General features: G+C 39.3%; 1 long non-coding RNA gene across 1 annotated transcript; it reads right to left on the bottom strand.

Annotated features, from left to right (window-relative positions):
• Positions 1–17,305: 17,305 nt before the first annotated feature.
• On the bottom strand, positions 17,306–17,926 carry LOC122000216. Its single transcript, XR_006117026.1, has 3 exons — positions 17,745–17,926; positions 17,558–17,654; positions 17,306–17,365 (listed from the first exon to the last, which is right to left on the bottom strand). It is a non-coding gene; the product is annotated as an uncharacterized LOC122000216 (long non-coding RNA).
• Positions 17,927–18,550: the final 624 nt, after the last annotated feature.

Raw genomic sequence — 18,550 nt, 5'->3', positions numbered from 1 at the left:
TGTTAGTACAACCTACTATGTACAAAATAGAACAATAATAAATAAGAAACATAATAAAACTCCATTTGAAATTTACTATAATAAATTACCCAATATTAAATACTTTAAGGTATTTGGATTTCTTGTTTACATATTAAACATAAGAGAATACTTAGGAAAATTTACCTCAAAAGTAGAAAATGAAATTTTTGTAGGGTACTCCCTAAATAGTAAAGGATATAGAGTTTACAATAAAACTACTTTAAGAATTGAGGAAACAACCAATATAAATTTCGATGAAATAACTAAAGAATCTAACTCAACTCAACCTCAATACCAACCACTTGGTTTCATTAAAGCTAGCACTAATCTAGGAGGAGCAAGTGAAAACCCAATAGATGAATATAAAGATGAACAAAATCAATCATAAGAAAATGTGTTGGATCGAAAGCGCTAGAGGGGGCCGGGGGGGGGGGGGTGAATAGCGCTCGTGGCTTTCACTCTTTTCGAATTCGTAAAACTATCGAGTTATAAAGCAGCAGAATAAAATAAAGAATACACACCAAAGCACACCAAGATTTACTTGGTTCAGAGCCTAGGGCGACTCCTACTCCAAGGCCCACGCTCGTTGAGCGTTTACGGTGGGCAACAACTATATTTCGTAAAATCTATTACAAGCTAAGTACAAATTAACTATAAATGAACTTTATACCGACAACAGAAAAATGGGAATTGAAGCTTCGGGTCATCGGGATGTTGTTGAAGCACTTCAGGATCATCTCGTAGGCAGCTTGCAGCGTAAGGATTGCTTAGATTTCGTTGTCACAAGCTGCTGGTCGAAGTCCCCTTTTAAACAGTGCTAGAGGCGCCTCCAAGCCTGTCCGAGGCGCCTCCAGGCCGCTGAGTCGCACGCATGGATCAACTCTGATCTGGTCGCACCTTATCCCACTGAAGGCGCCTCCAAGCTGCTCCAAGGCGCCTCCAACGCCTGGTCGAAGGCGCCTCCAGTGGACTCTGAGGTGCCTCCAGTGTCTCTGGACAACTGGCTTCGGCTAGCACCCGAGGCGCCTCCAAGCCCCATGGGGTCAAAGTTGCTTCTTTGTTCCTGCAAATTGTGTTAGTCCAAAACACAAACCCTGCAGAACAAAGTTAGCACAGAAACAAATATGATGGATATAGTTGATAGTCGTAGGATTGTCCGGGTCTGACTTCGGATTTCCAACCGGAAACCTTGGGTCGACCCGACGCCTACTGTTCCCGTTACGGGGAACGCGTCCTCACCTACTCCACTCAGGAGATTTACCTAATACCAGTGCGATATTCCAGATCGGCTAGACTTTTGCTCAGCGTTTGATGCTTCCAGACTTTCTGCTGGACTTCCGCTTCCCGGCTGGTCCAGTCTTTCACCTGGTTCGCAACACCAGAACTTTCCACCTAGGATTACCCCCTAGGACTTTTGCCTGAAGCTCTCGACCCGCCAAGACTTTCCACATAGGGTTACCACCCCCTATGACCTAGGGTTACCACCCCCTAGGGGTTTTCACCTGCCTAACCGAAGCTAGGACTTTCCTGAAACACTCAATTAAGTACGTTAGATCACAACACAACTTAACTTTGAATTCCTTTGCCATTATCAAAACAATGGTCGATCGTCGGATGCTTCCCGCACCAACACATCTTGAGACGTCTCGAAGATATGGTCATCCCACTCATTCTTTTTGTACGCTCTTAGCCAGCGCTTAGATATAGACATTGCACTGCATATGTTTCATAACATCATTCAGGCATCTAGTATAGTCACGTCTGGAGTGATCCATATGCCTTACTGCCATATCCTGACCTAGATTTTCTTCGGCTCTAGGATAGACACTACCAGAGGGACACTCATCCCACTTACTATATATGATGAGTTAGGTCAGCGTAGTCTTAGATTAGCGGGTGTAGAGGTCACTGCCGAGGGGATTCTGGCTTGGAAGGGCCGGCCACCGCTAGTCGCTGCTCCTGGTGCTCCAGAGGCCGAGGGCGTACCAGGTGAGGGTGAGGAGTGGCCCAACTTCCTGGCAGAGGAGTTTTTTGCAGATCCTTCCACCTCTGCTGGACCCTCCACATCTGCCGGGCCTTCGACTTCAGCACCTCCTTTCATCGAGGACAGACTCGCTCGGCTCAAGATCTAGTCTATTCAGACACGACAGGCTGTGCTAGATAGCCATCACTTCCTCCGATCTCTTCGATCTGAGATAGCTGTAGGGTTCGCGTCTCTCCGAGGCTAGATACGGCGCCAGGGACAGCCTCAGCCTGCACCCGAGCAACCTCTTGCACCACCTCCAGCTGACGACCCTCCAGCTGATGATCTTGCTTTTGATGATCCTGCCCTTTGACACTATCACTTGATGTATCTTGGACAAACACCTATTTGTCTTCTCTGATTGTACTAGTATTTGGTTGACCTCTATTTACTTATGTTTATAAGTTTTAGTTGTTTACAATCTGCACAAATGGTAATGTGTTGGGTAGAATAGTTTTTGATTTTCAAATCAGTTCCCTACAGTTTTAAAATCATCTTATGTTTTAAAAATTCTAGGAAAATATTGTTTTTAAAATTCCAATTTTACTAGACTTTCAAAAATATGGAATTAGCTTAGGCTCTACCCTAGAAATCTTGCTCCCCTAGAATTCAGCCAGAGCATCTCACAAACACCTAAGCTTACCTTGCTTGTGTTTGAAAAACATAGAACGACGTGAGATGCATAGGGTACAGCCTAGACTCAAGAATGCTTATATCTGTGCATCAATATGAGTCTGGGCATTAAACACCTAGTTAACAGTAATCAAGTCAAGTCTTCTAGCACTAGTCAAATCTAACTGGATCTATTGACTTAACTTGACTAACCAAGTGAAAGCTATTGCCCTCTAGGTAATAAGGTAGTAGCTAACTGGTTAGACATGTGGCTGCGAATCTACGTGCTTGAGTCTTAAACCTTTTGAGTTCAGTCAGGCATGAACATTAAGGCTCTGATACCTTACTTAAAGAAAAACTAGCTAATTTACAATCAATCTAACTTAACTCATGCTTGGACATTAAGGATTGAAGCTCCTCCCTTGCCCTCAAAAGATTTAAATTAATTGTTTGTCTAAAAGAAAAATTCTTTCAAATTTAAACTTTAAGCTTTCAAAACCTTGAACTTTCGAAAAGCATTTTTTTTTACTTTTTAGACTACGCTTTCAAAATTCTGGATTTTAAAAGCTAAAGTGTTTTGAAAATTTAAATAAGTATTTTTCAAAGTCAACTTTTTAGCCTTTTGAAAGAAAAATTTTTCTTTAGACCTTGGTTTCACTTAGCTAAAGGATATTATACAAAACCAAGTGTTACCAAAATACATTATCCCTTATTAAAAGCCTAATGTTTCAAAATCCTGACTAAATTGCTTAAAACTAAAATTGTTTTTGCTATACTACAAAAGAAAACTCTTTCTCCAGCATAATTAATTGATAAAGTTTTTTTTAAAACCAAACTTCGAGCTCAAACTGTTTTAACTTAGTGAATTACAAGAAATGTTGCTTTTAGGAAGTTCAAATTTTTTTCTCTTTCCTAAAAATCTTCATATTTTTAAGGTTTTTTAAACGTGTGTATTTTTTTTGATGAATGGCAAAGGGGGAGAGTAGGAAAATTCAAAAGAAAGGTTAATAAAGATTTTTAAGAATGCCTTTATTAAAGGGGAGCCTGACAAAGTTTAAGTGTTTAGCTTAACCATGCGTGCATTTAAAATCTATTAAGCCTGCTTACTTAAACTTTATATATCTATTTTACTTAGCTTTGAATTTCAGTTGCCATAATCAAAAGGGGGGAGATTGTTGGTGCAGGAAGCATCCGACGATCGACCATTGTTTTGATAATGGCAAAGGAATTCAAAGTTAAGTTGTGTTGTGATCTAACGTACTTAATTGAGTGTTTCAGGAAAGTCCTAGCTTCGGTTAAGCAGGTGGAAAACCCTAGGGGGTGGTAACCCTAGGTCATAGGGGGTGGTAACCCTATGCAAAAAGTCTTGGCGGATCGAGAGCTTCAGGAAAAAGTCCTAGGGGGTAACCCTAGGTGGAAAGTCCTGGTGTCATGAACCAGGTGAAAGACTGGACCAGCCGGGAAGCGGAAGTCTAGCAGAAAGTCTGGAAGCGTCGAACGCTGAGCAAAAGTCCAGTCGATCTGGAGGATCGCACTAGCATCAGGTAAATCTCATGAGTGGAGTAGGTGAGGACGCGTTCCCCGTAGCGGGAACAGCAGGCATCGGGTCGACCTAGGGTTTCCGGTTGGAAATCCGAAGTCAGACCCGGACAGTCCTACGACTGTCAACTATATCCATCATATTTGTTTCTGTGCTAACTTTATTTTGCAGGGTTTGTGTTTTGGACTAACACAATTTGCAGGAACAAAGAAGCAACTTAGACCTAGTATGAACAGTATCCGAGGCGCCTCCATGGGGCTTGGAGGCGCCTCGGGTGCTAGCCGAAGCCAGCTGTCCAGAGACGCTAGAGGCGCCTCAGAGTCCACTAGAGGTGCCTTGGACCAGGCGTTGGAGGTGCCTTGGAGCAGCTTGGAGGCGCCTTCAGTGGGATAAGGTGCGACCAGATCAGAGCTGATCCATGCGTGCGACTCGGCGGTCTGGAGGCACCTCGGACAGGCTTGGAGGCGCCTCTAGCACTGTTTAAAAGGGGACTTCGACCAGCAGCTTGTGGCAACGAATTCTAAGCAATACTTACACTGTAAGCTGCCTACGAGATGATCCCGAAGTGCTGCAACAACATCTCAACGACCCGAAGCTTCAATTCCCATTTTAATTTGCTGTTGTCGGTATAAAGTTCATTTATAGTTAATTTGTACTTAGCTTGTAATAGATTTTACGAAATATAGTTGTTGCCCACCGTAAACGTTCAACGAGCATGGACCTTGGAGTAGGAGTCGCCCTAAGCTCCGAACCAAGTAAATCTTGGTGTGCTTTGGTGTGTGTTCTTTATTTTATTCCGCTGCTTTATAACTCGATATTTTTACGAATTCGAAAAGAGTGAAACCCACGAGCGCTATTCACCCCCCTCTAGCGCTTTCGATCCAACAAAATGAACAAATACAAACTGAGCCTAGAATAATAAGAGTTAGCTTAGACCACCCAATTGAACAAATTATAGGTGACCCAGATCTAAGAGTTCAAACTAGATCATCTTTTAGAAATCTAAATCAAATATCTATAATTTCTAAAATAAAATCCAAAATAGTAGAAGAATCCCTATTTAACCCAGACTAGATTATAGATAATCAGGAAGAACTGGCCTAATTTGAAAGAAATAAAGTCTGAGATGTAGTACCATTATCTAATAATAAAAAGGTAATAGAAACAAAATGAGTCTTTATAAATAAACTAAGTAAAAATGGAGAAATTGTTAGAAACAAAGTCAGATTCCAAGTAGAGGGACTTAACTATGATGAAACCTATGCTCCAGTAGCTAGACTTAAGTCTATTAGAATGCTACTAAGCTATGCAACTCAAAAAGATTTAAGCTTTATCAAATGGATATTAAATTCACCTTCTTAAATGAGCTAATAAAAGAAGAGGTCTATGTAAGTTAACCACCTGAGTTTAAGAGTCTGGATTATCTTAACCATGTATTTAAATTAAATAAAACTTTTTATGATCTTAAACAAGCACCTAGGGCCTAGTATGAAAGGTTAACCTCCTATCTAATTTCTAAAGGATTCAACCAAGGTCAAATTGATCTAACTTTATTTGTAAAATCACTCAAACAAGATATCTTCATAGCCCAAGTATATATAGATGACATAATTTTTGGTTCAACCAATTTAGAAATTTTGTAAGACTTTATAATCTTAATGGAACAAGAATTTGTAATAAGTCTAGTAGGTAGACTAACCTATTTCTGAGGATTATAAATTAAATAAACAAATGAAGGAAATTATGTCTACCATAGAAAATACATAAAAGAATTACTTAAAAAATTTAGAATGAAAAATACTAAAGAAATAAAAACACCAATAATGACTAACACAACCTTAGATAGTGATCCAAGTAAAAAACTAGTAGATCTAAAATATTATAGGAGTGCCATAGGCAACCTTTTATACTTAACTGTTAGTTGATTTGATATTTTATTTGTAGTTAGTATGTGTGCTAGATACCAAACCTATGCTAAGAAATCTCACTTAACTAATGTAAAAATAATTTTTAGATACTTGAAAGGAACACAAAATGTAGGAATTTGGTACTTAGAACACCTAATTTTGAACGAATATGTTACTCTGACTCAGATTATGTCGGCTATAAAGTAGATCATAAAAGTACGAATGGTGGATGCTAATTACTTGGACCATTACTTGTCAGCTAGTTTATTAGAAAATAACATTGTGTTGCTTTATCTACTACTGAAGTTAAGTACATAGCAATGGGTGAGATTGTAGCACAATTACTATGGATGATGCACACATTAAAAGACTTTAACTTGGAATATAAAAATATAAAAATCCATATTGATAATATTAGTTCAATCAATTTAACCAAACATCCAATGCATCATTCAAAAACCAAACATATTAAAATCAAACATCACTTTATTAAAGTTGACGTGATCATTTATCAGCTGGTTTAGTAAAGAAGTCAACCAAATTTGACTTAGACTCAACATAGTTTTGTTCAATGTCTCCTTTGGTGACGTGATCTCTAATGAAGTGATGTTTAATTTCAATATGTTTGGTTCTTGAATAGAGATCACGTCGCCAAAGAAGACATTGAACTCAATTATGTTGAGTCCAACTCAAATTTGGCTGACTTCTTTACTAAACCACTACCAAAATCTGAATTTAGTAACCTACGAAGATGACTGAGAATGTGCACAATAGACTAGGACTCTTGTTATCAAATAAATTTTCAAATGATTTTTAAGTTATAGAAAAATTATTTACATATGTTTTTAAAAAATTTCCCATTTCTCTAGGGTTGCAAAATTATTTTGGTATTAGTCTAGATCGAACCCATAGATAGCATGATCCTATAAATCTAGAGAATGAGTATCTCACAGACACGCTAGGTCTACCTTGATTGTGTATTTAAAAATATAGAATGGAGTGAGATACGTAGGCTTTTTTTGTCTAAACTTCAAATGCTTATATCAGTGCATCAAAACAAGTCTGGGCTATAAATACAATAATATATTGATCAAGTTAAGCAATCCTTCTCAATAAATAATAAGATGGATCAAATTTTACTTAACTTGACTAACTAAGTAAATACTACTATCTTTTGATAGATAGTTAGTAACTAACGTTTAGACATGTATTAAGGATATCGATAGTTGAATGATTATTTATAAATAAAGATATCAAATTCAAGAGAAGGATCTAATTTCAAATTAATTGTCAAAAAACTCTAAAATGTTTACTTGAGAAATTTTTCTTAAAAAAACTTTACCTAGAAAACATCTTGGAAAATTATTTGATTTAAAAAATCAAATAATTTTTAAAAAAACTTGGAAAATTATTTTGAAACCGTACTCTTAAAATTATTGTGAAAATCTATTTTACTTATTTTTTTAAAAAACATTTACTAAATTGTTTTTAGAAACAATTACCTAAAATTTTTTAAAGCATTTTTCTTAGGAAAAGTTTTCTTTAAAATTACTTTAAAAATCTTGCTTAGAAATTTTTCCTTTAAAATTATTTTGAAAAGCCTGCTTATAAAATTTTTCTTTTAAAATTACTTTGAAAATCTTGCTTAGAAAATTTTTCTTTAAAATTATTTTTAAAATCTTGCTTAGAAAATTTTTATTTAAAACTATTTTGAAAATCTTGCTTAGAATTTTTTTTACTATGAAAATCTTTATTTAGAAAATTGTTAAAAAAATATTTACTCAAATATTGTTCCTTTGCAAATAGTTACTTAGAAATTTTTTTTCTTACAATTATTTTTGAAAATCCTTAAATCTTTGAAAAGTTTACTTAGAAATTTTTGAAAAAGATTACTCAGAAAATTTTGAACAAGTTTACTTTGAAAATTCTTTGACAAAACCTTACTTGGAACACAATTTGACAAAGCTTTACTTAGAAAATACTCTTAAAAAAACTTTGCCATTTGTTTGCTAAACTAAACTTTTATTCAAACCTCTCCCTAAGTCCGATACATACAAAGTGTTTACTTTCAATTATGTTTCTGCATTAATGTCTGGCATTACCTATCACATCTTATGCTTATTTTTCTTTTACTTTAGTTTTTTTATGAATGTCAAAGGGGGGGGGGTATGGGTTAATGTAGAAAATGAACAAAAAACTTGATCAAGTTAATCAAATTCAAAACTAACTTAGATCATTTGTTTGCATTTGATATATCATCTTTTAATATTATTTTCCTCTAACTTTAACCCATATTGTTATTGCATCAAAAATATAACGACCCAAAATTCCTCATTTGGAGTTCTAATAGTGGTTAAAAATATTTAGAAATACTTTAGAAATATTCTAGAGATTTTTAAAAATTTTTAGAATATTTTTATGTAATTTTTGGAGGTCGTTTGGTATTTTTACTAGACGAAAGAAATTTTGACAAAAAAATGTACAAGCCGAGATTCGAACCCGAGACCTCTGACCAAACCAAACCTTGATCGAATCCAGCTAGCCAACTGTTCTGCAAGCGTTTTGTGAACAAATATGAAACGAGATATATATAAGTTATAATTGAAACCAAAGATACCTAATTGAAATAAAAAGGGGCGGATGAGGGATTGAACCCGAGATCAAAGGGTTCGGTGGAATCCGGTCGACCAAGTGTGCAAGTGGTCGTTACTGACCATATAAGGGACGAATTATATTTATGCAATAGTAGATAAGAAAATAAATGGGAAAAAGGGGGTTCGGCAGGATTCGAACCCGCGACTCCAACCACGAGCCAAGCCTTAAGCAAGGCACGACTGACCAAGTGTTCACGCGGCCAGATCTGTTTAGAAGAGGGTAGCAAATTTATTTAAGTTAGTTAACAGAAATAGTTAAGTATTAAAGGGAGAACCTAGGGATTATTTTTCCGAAACCAAAACCTCTCCCCTTTCTTCTTCTCTCTCGCACGGCGTCGGGCTCTTCTCGGGCAGAAACGGAATGAAGCCCTAGCTTCATCTCCAGCGGTCGGCCGAAGGGGATTTCCGTGAGCTCTTCTCGGATTCGAGCTCCTCTCGTCAAGAAGGACCCGTGAGCACGAAGAAGATGCTACGATTTCAAGAGACCCGAACTCTAGAAGCCTTCGTCTCCTTCAGTTTGAATCCAAGAATCATGGTAAGTTGCTTCCTCACCTGTAGTAGAGTAGTTTCGGTTCCTGTTAGTTCTTCTTCTTGATTTTCGAAGCCTGTTTGTAAAGAGGATTCTTTGAAAATTTCTGCCGTGAAGCTCAAAGAGGGGAATGGATTGTAAAGGGTAGGTACACGGTTTGAGTTCTTCAGATTTTGGAATATGCTGTATTGATATTGTAGTAGTTAGATATGGCTTTCTTTTGGGCTTCGGATCATGCTATGCAGAATTGGGTTGCTGGAGGCTTGAGTGTAGCTTCAGGATTTGCCTTCTTCTTTGTATTTATGTTGTAGCATACAAGCTTTGAATAAGTTTCATATAGTTTTTAAAGCTTCAGTAGGCTTTAGCTTGGAATGGCTATGTGTAGCATTTTGGGTTTCAGTTGTGGCCTTTGAAACTTGCTACCGGGTGCCTCAAATGGGCAAGAAATTGGAATGCTGTAGCCATTGTAGTTAGCATCCCAAATTTAGGATTTTGTTGTTATTACCCTGATGAGTACATTCGGCTCACGTTGAGCTTTGCAGGTTTTGTTTTATGATGCAATGGGTTTGAACAAGTTTTATATAGGTTTCAAGCTTTAGCAGGTTTCAGTTTTTAATGAATATGTCTAGCGTTTTGGTTTCTTTTAAGTTCCAACAAGTTTTGGCCTTTGTTTGTGCTATGTATGAGATAGGAACAACCTCATTTGAAGCTTAGAATAGTCTAGTCCTCTTGTGCTATACGATGAACAAGAACAACCTATTAATCCTATACTAGCTTTAGAGCTTACATTGCAGATTTTGATATACATTATATGCCGAACTCCAATCTTTGAGAAAATTTTATTAAGTATTTCATTTGCAGGTTTTTAGTTAACATTCAAGTGCAGTTTCATTAAGCTTATAATGCAGTTTTGTTAGCACAGTATGCAGATTTCTGTTAGCTAATTATGCAGAATTTTGATTAGCATAATATGCAGTTTTATTGAGCATTTTAGTACATTTTTATTAAGTATTTTCATGCAACTCTATTAAGCATTTCAGTACAGCTTTATTAAGTATTTCCATGCAATTCTGTTAAGCATTTCAGTGCAATGTTAATAAGCATTTTAGTGCAGTTTTGTATGAGACATCCTCCTATTAGAGGTATTAACAAGTATAAGAAAGATAAAGAAAATAAAGAAAAAGGCCAAGGCCTTAAGTAGATCCCAAAGTCAAGACTTTAGGGATTTTGGCATACAAAGTGCTAAAGAAAATACCGAGGCATTATATATTAGAAGTATTAAAAGATAATAAGTATTTTACTTTTATCAGTGGCACTGTACTGGACTCTCAGTTGTCCTTGGGTTGGGCTCCCATAGTCGTCCCTAGGTTTAGATAACCTAGTATGCTGGACTCTCAGTTGTCCTTGGGCTGGGCTCCCATAGTCGTCCCTAGGTTTAGATAACATAGTAAACCCTACTAGATTCGGGACTAGCTACCTCGGGTCCAGTTAGGGATGCGCACATAGCAAGTACAGTTGCCGGGCCCAAGAGAAGTTGATTATTATTTTGAAGTATTAAAGTATAAGTTTTTGAACAAGTAAAATAAGTTTCACATAAGTATTAAAGTATAAGTTGTAAGCAAGTGGAATAAAAGAATAAGTTTTCAAGCAAACGAAATAAGTTTCAGAAAGTGTTTAGAAATAAGCAAGTTTAGTTTTCTTTTATGCTAGCATGTTAATTAGATTAACTTACTGATCTGTGCTATTAGAAGAGCATGAGTAGCTTTACATGTTTAGCATTTCAGCCTGTTTGATTCCTTGACTATTGGATGAACATGAGTAGTCTTCAGTAAGCATTCAGTTAGTTCATGTTATAGATATATGTACATGCATATCGAGATTTTTGTGAGTTAGATAGCGCTTACTAAGCATTTTGCTTATAGATTGCATTTCCTCTTACTGCAGATAAAGGAAGACGACGAGGAGGTGCGGATGGTGTGTGATGCCAGGACTATGGGAGAGACTTGGGATGTTGTTGAGTTTTTCGCATTTTAGTGATTAATAAATATTGAGATTATATTTTGAGTTCCATATCATTTGAGATTGTTTTAGATAGTATGCTAAGATGAATTCAGTATAGTAAGTATGTATTTTTGGTGTTTGACACTTATTTAACTGCGTGGATGTTTAATATATGTTCCAGCCGCCTGTGACTGATGTATACTATGTATGTATCTCAGTTTATGGTCACCGGTACAGGGGAGATGCTGTCAAAATTTTTCGGTAGAGACTCCTCGTGGTTTCGATCTTACCGGTTAAGTTGAGTTAGTAGTTAAGTAATGGTCATCCTTAGAGAGTAGTATAGTAGGGAGAAGGGTGGTCATTACAAAAAAAGAGGAGATTATTGATACAATTTGGATTAATGATCAACCTTAGTGTTTGATGAATGATAAGTGGATTAAAGTTAGAATATTTATGGTATAATTGTTTTACCAAGTGTGTAGGAGTCGATGAATCTAGAAGACCTAACACCAGGCTAAAATCCAGTTATGTCTGCGGGACCCGATTGCTAGTGTGAAGTTTAGATAGGTCAAGGAGTAACTCGATATATGGCGAAAAGTTTAGTTGGGTCCGCATAACATGACAACTGGTAGAAGTCCAGTTGGGTCTATGGAGCTGACAACTGATGGGAAGACTTGGTGGGTTAAAGGCAAGTCAAGCGACTGTAGTTGGTAAGTTAAAGATAAGCAACTAGAGGAGAGATCTAGTGAGGTTGCATTCTTGATTGAGGGAACGGTAGATTTCGGTCCAGCTTAGGTCCATTTGGGAAATCTAAGCTGACACCTTGACTAGATCTTGGTCTCGAGGAGACAGGATATAATTACTACTACTACTACCTTATTGTATTATGCTAAACTTTATTTTGCAGGATAATTACTACTACTACCTTATTGTATTATGCTAAACTTTATTTTGTAGGATAAACATATTTTGATTTCCCGGACTAACTCTTTTTCGTAGGAAAGAAGAGGGTAAAAAGAGTGGTTCAGACACCTGGAAGGGATCTGGGCACTTGAACTCTAGGCACCCGAAGTTGATTTGGGTGCTCAGATTCTGGGCGTCTAGACCAGCTTCACTAGGTGGGTGCTTGGTCACACACCCAGGCGGTCTGAGTGGCCAGAGCTGGTCTAATTGCCCAGACAAGAAAATTCATCCAGAAGCTGAGTTGGAGAACAACGAATGGTCGAACCCACATCAACGATCCAGGCACCTGGAGGGGGTTCAGGCTCTCGAAGGTAGATAAACTTCGAAGATGAAGTTCGATGAGAGCTCGCCATGTCGGCATAGTCCAGGTGCCCAGGAGGGGATCCAAGCACCTGAATGGGGCTATAAAAGTACCCTTTGACCATTAGCTTAAAAACATCAAGTGCTACAACTTTCATTCCTACATACTACTCCGAAAAAGCTCCTACAAAGCTGTAACGCTCCTCTGACAATTGGTGATCAAGTTCTCCTTACTTTCTTTGTTATCGGTAATCTTTTTTTGTTCACTTGTACTTTATTATTGTATTATTCAAACTATTAGTGGATTTCCAACGAAAGCACTCAACGAGTGCAGACCTTGGAGTATGAGTTGTCGAAGGCCCCGAACAAAGTAAAAAATTACTCCTGTTAGTGCATGCTTGTCTTTTTCTCTCTCGCTTCTTTCTTCTTAACTTTTTATCCACTGTGTATTCTCAACTTTTGAAAAAGAGATGATTGTTATTCACCCCCTCTAGCATCTTTACGATATAATAGTTTATAACCCGGTCGGATAACTTAGGAGTCCTAAATCAAGGTCTAAGAGCATGCTCGCTTATAACTCGGTCGGATAGCTCAGGAGTCTAGAATAAAGGCATGAGAGAATGTATCTTATTACCTGGTTGGACAACTTGGGAGTCTGGAATAAAGGTAAGAGAGCATGCTCACTTATAACCCAACTAGATAGCTTGGGAGTCTGGAATAAAGGAACGAGAGCATGCTAACTTATAACCTAGCTGGATAGCTCGGGAGTCTAGAATATGAGACTTCTTCAAGACAAATCTGCCTACATTTTCGTTAAGTGCAAATTTTTAATATGCTACATTAATATATTGTAGGCTTACTCTTAAGCCCTATATGGTTGTAGATGATTTATGCTCCAAGGTTGCTCCAAATTCTTTCCATCTGCATCCTGGAGGTAATAGGATCATGAGGCAAGCTTTTGCACTAACTTGTATGGTCTGTTGGATCGAGACGCGCTAGGGGGGGGGTGAATAGCGCTCGTGGCTTTCACTTATTATAATCGAAAACGTTCGAGTAATGCAGCGGAATAAGAAAACACAACATAGAAGGACCCACACATTTACTTGGTTCGGAGCCTAAGGCGACTCCTACTCTAAGGCCCACGCTTGTTGAGCATTTACTTTGGGCAACAACTATATCACGCAAAAGGTTACAAGAGTATTACAATTTAACAGTATTGAAAAATCTATACCGACAACAAGAATTGAAGATTCGTAGCTTCGGGTCGTCAGGTACTTGTTGTAGCTCAGTCGGATCGTCTCGTTAGTAGTGCACAGCTGAAGGATGGCTCGTAATATCTTGAGTACAAGTCCTGGTCGAAACCTCCATAAAAGATTTGTTGAAGGCACCTCAAAACCCCTTGAGGGCGCCTCCATCACAGCCGAGTCAGCCGCGCAGATAAGCCCAGACCCTGTCGTCGCTCATCCACTTGAAGGCGCCTCCATGCTCCTTGAGGGTGCCTTCAAGGCTGTCTGAGGCACCTCAAGCCTCCATGAGGGTGCCTCCAGCTCCACAGCGTGCACACTCCAACCTTTGCACCCGAGGCGCCTCCAAGCTCTATAAGAGTGCCTTGGGTCATCCGAGGCATAAAGTGCTATTTTATCCCTGCAAGATAGGTTAGTCCATAAGACAACAATATATCCTGCAAAATAAAGTTAGAACATAATAAATATAGCAATAGAAATATTTTGACAGTCTCTGGACTGTCCGGTTCTGACTTCAAATTTCTGACCGGAAATCCTAGGTCGAACCGATGCCTACTGTTTCCTCCATGGGGAATGCGTCCTCACCTACTCCATTCAGGAGAGCATACTTAATGCAGTCCGGTCCTCCAGACCGACTGGACTTTTTCCTAGGGTTACCGCCCCCTAGGACCTAAGGTTACCACCCCTTAGGGTTTTTCTGCCACCTAGGGTTACCTTCCCCTAGGACCTAAGGTTATCGCCCCTTAGGATTTTTCTCCACCTAGGGTTACCACCCCCTAGGACTAAGGTTACTGCCCCTTAGGGGTTTTCTCCACCTAGGGTTACCACCCCCTAGGACCTAAGGTTACTGCCCCTTATGGTTTTCCTCAACCTAGGGTTACCACCCCTTAGGATTTTCCACCTGCCTAACCGCAGCTAGGACTTTTGCCTAAGAACATTTAGGACTTTCCTGTAAATCTCATTCAAGTATATTAGATAACAAACCAACTTAACTTGAACCCTTTGACATAATCAAAACACTGATTTGATCGTCGGATGCTTCCCGCACCAACATGGTCTGCCCCACTATGACTTCAGCTTGTTGACATCCCTGACCGGGTTGATTCGCTTCCAAAACAAGTCCCCCACCTAAGAAAATCTTGGAATAACCCTTCTATTATAGTTTTGCTTCATCCTTTGATGATATTCCATCCGTCGAGTCACTGCTTTGTCTCTGATCTCCTCTATTAGATCGAGCTCCATAAGGCACCAATCAACATTATCTTCGTCATATAGTTGCCTCTGATCAGACTCCATGCCAACTTCGACCGAGATAACTTCTTCACAACCATAAATAAGGTTAAAAGGGGTTATACCTGTCGCTTCTCATGTGGTGGTGCGGTAATCCCACAACACGCTAGGTAACTCTTCAACCCAGCTTCCTCCAACATAATCAAGCTTAGTCTTGGGTCCTCTAATGATTTCTCTATTAGTAACCTCAGTCTAACCATTACTTTGAGGATATGCCATAGAGATAAATGCTTGTTTAATGCTATAACTTCAGTACCATTCCTGAATCCTCTAGCCCTTGGACTATCTTCCGTTATTTGAGACGAGTTTATGTGGAATCCTAAATTGGCAAACGATGTTCTACTAGTGGAACTTGATGACCATCCGCTCGATTATTTTGGTTAATGGCTCAGCCTCCACACACTTAGAAAAATAGTCCACAACCACTAATAAGAATTTTTCCTGAGCGAACGCTATAGGGAAGGACCCTACAATATCCATACCCCATTGATTGAACAGGTAAGAAATAATGGAAGTTTTTAATAGTTCGATAGGACGATGTGGAATGTTCTGATGTTTTTGACATGATAGGTAAGTTGTTACCAATTGAACAGAATCAACTTACAGAGTGGGCCAAAAATACCTTGCTAGGAAGATTTTCTAAGCGAGCGATTGTCTACCCAAGAGGCTTCCACAGGAATCTTGATGCACTTCTTGTCACGCCCCAGAGGAGTCTCTGTCCGAAGAAATTTCGACAGCATCTCCCCTATACGGCGGACAATATGAAACTTTCTACATATCACATATACATCAGCCACAGGCGGCTGGAATGATAACAAAAATAAAAACAAACACCACACAGTTTATAAAGATATTCAGCCTCTGGCTGTCACAACCACGCAGTTAATAATAGTAATCAATAACAATAGGACTCTGACTCGAAATCCACCCTACTCCACTACACTCGTAAAGCTCAAATCCAACGAACTCACCTCTTCTGCTATCCAGGCAGGCACGTAGTAGAATGAAATCCAATATCATATCAAAAATCCATCAAAAGGTATCACTCCATACAATATCCATAGGAAAAATCCAAAGACAATACTAAAACAAAGTCTGATATAGAAAAATGCCAAAATAAACAAATAAAGAACTAGTAGAGAACTGGCTCTACGTGCAGATGGGGGGCCAGCGACTGGAACTGCTCCGGACAGCCTCAACCTGAAAATATCAACAATGGAGGCGGGGTGAGTCCAACACTCAGCAGGTACAACTGATATGCATAATAAAACAAATAACAGACAACACTAATCATGCGTACAGTCTCCTGAATATGAGGAGGATAAATGCAACTGAAATGAAATCAGAAGATAACTGTACTGACCGGATCAAAGTATAAAGGTAACAGGTCGTCAGACCGAGTGAGTCATAATCCTGTATGCATGTCAATCAATGCATCCAAACAAATGCAGCATATAAGTGCAGCAATCACAAGCGAATAAAAATGCAATAAATGCATATGTCAACCCCATACTCTGAAATCAATGCTCCTGTGCAATGACAGAGTAAACGGGATGCTGTCCTGTCCTGTGACCCCAAATCATAAATGGGGAGCTCAATGCTCTCATCTCCCAGTACATGATGGGAGGATATCTCTCCCGGCTACCACGCTGAGTCTCCCGACCAACGGAGCCAAACAAAGTCCACCATCTGCCGGCTACCACGCTACCCTAAATGCCAACGGAGCCAAACAGAGCGGAACCGATCACACTACCCATGAGCTGACCAACGGAGCCAAACAAAGTCCACCACACCAGCCAGATATACAAATCCATGGGTGATATGTGCAGCATATAACTGGCGATGAGCTCAACCAAAGTAGAGCCGATAATCGCACAAAGATGCAATCATGATGCATGATACTGAACATGGCAATCTCATGAATAACATGGCATGATCCATATAAATAGATACAAAGTGTGTACCACAAGAAGACGTATCAAATAGAAGGTACACAAATCGAAGAGGGTATCAAATAAACCCTAGATCCAGAATATAACAGAGCATGTGGTTAGGTCACTACCTAAGGCATATGTGATCAGGTAGATAATATGCAGTGCAGAATAAATAAACAAACAACATGTACTAATCATGTAGTGACCAACCGAAATAAACAGGTAACACAATTACTGTTATATGTTAAACATATTATCATGCATATCAAAAGACATAAGTCAAAGTACCCGCCTCCAATCGAAATGGTCCAACTCGGACGTCGAGATGCTCGTCTCGAATCAAAGTCCTGTGTTAAATCGCACAGTTTAGCTAATTTAATTATAAACAAATAGCTAAACAAATTTCTAACCCACTAACCAGTTAGGGTTAGTTTCGTTAACCCCAATTACACCATTACATAACTTCCAAACCTAATTATTAATTATTGCTAACTCAACTAGCAATAATCTACCACAAATATCAAAACCCTAATCCTTACCTTAATTCAACAGGCAGGAAAGGTGCTGTCGATTGCTACAAAAAGTGGCTGCCGGAATAGGGCAACTCTAATATCGCCGATCTGTTGTACCAAGGATCTGAAAAACCAAAAGGTACCGATCTAATGTTATGATCAACAGTAGCTATAGAACAAGAACAGAACACTAGATCACGACCTAAACCCTCACCTTTCTGTCACAATACCGTATCACCACTGCTCTGAGGAGGAAGAAATGCTCACAGCTAGGGCACAGAGGATTTCCGGCCGGCAGCACTGCTGTGAGAAGGTCTCGGCTCCGGTTAGAGTGGCGGCAGAGAAGTAGAAGGGCACAGAGCGATCGGCGGTGGCTCTAGTCGCCGGCGGCAGAGAAGAAATTGGCCGGCACTGTGCAAAAGAGCAACAGCGGCAGTACACAGGGAGGAACTAGGCACCGGAGACTGGTGCTGAACCTGTGGCCGGCGCTCGGCTTCGTCTCGGCGCTGCCACCAATCGAGAGAAGGCGCGGGTTCTCGGGTGGCGGCGCTAGGGCACACGGAAAGAAGAAGAAAACAAGGTTCGGGGTTCGGCCGGCGGTAGAACTAAGGCAGAGAGGAGGGTTGCTGGCGTCGGCAGAGGAGAGAACCGCCGGGGCCGGCGGTTAGGGCAAGGAGTCGAGCACGAGGAAGAGGCGTCGGCGCGAGGAGAAAGGGTGCGCTCGGGTGCGCGAGTGAGAAAAGAAACGGCGAGGAAATAAAGAAAAATATAAAGAAAAAGAAAAGGAAAAGGAAAAGAAAATAAATCGTTTCCTCATTAAAACAGGGTAACCTAAACAGACCTTTCCCGGACCCTGTTTTTGTCCCCGTTAACATGTCCATATGAGCTCCGAAAAATTCTCGAAAAATTTCTAAAAATTTCGGAAAATTCCCTTATCATTTTCGGTATTTTACATTCTCCCCCACTAATAAAAATTTGGTCCCCAAATTTCGTTATCTACCATCAGCAAGTACTAACAAC

Source organism: Zingiber officinale, chromosome 7A (assembly GCF_018446385.1).
Source record: "Zingiber officinale cultivar Zhangliang chromosome 7A, Zo_v1.1, whole genome shotgun sequence".
In the NCBI taxonomy this organism is placed as follows: domain Eukaryota; kingdom Viridiplantae; phylum Streptophyta; class Magnoliopsida; order Zingiberales; family Zingiberaceae; genus Zingiber; species Zingiber officinale.
This window is presented reverse-complemented; position numbering and strand designations above follow the sequence as displayed.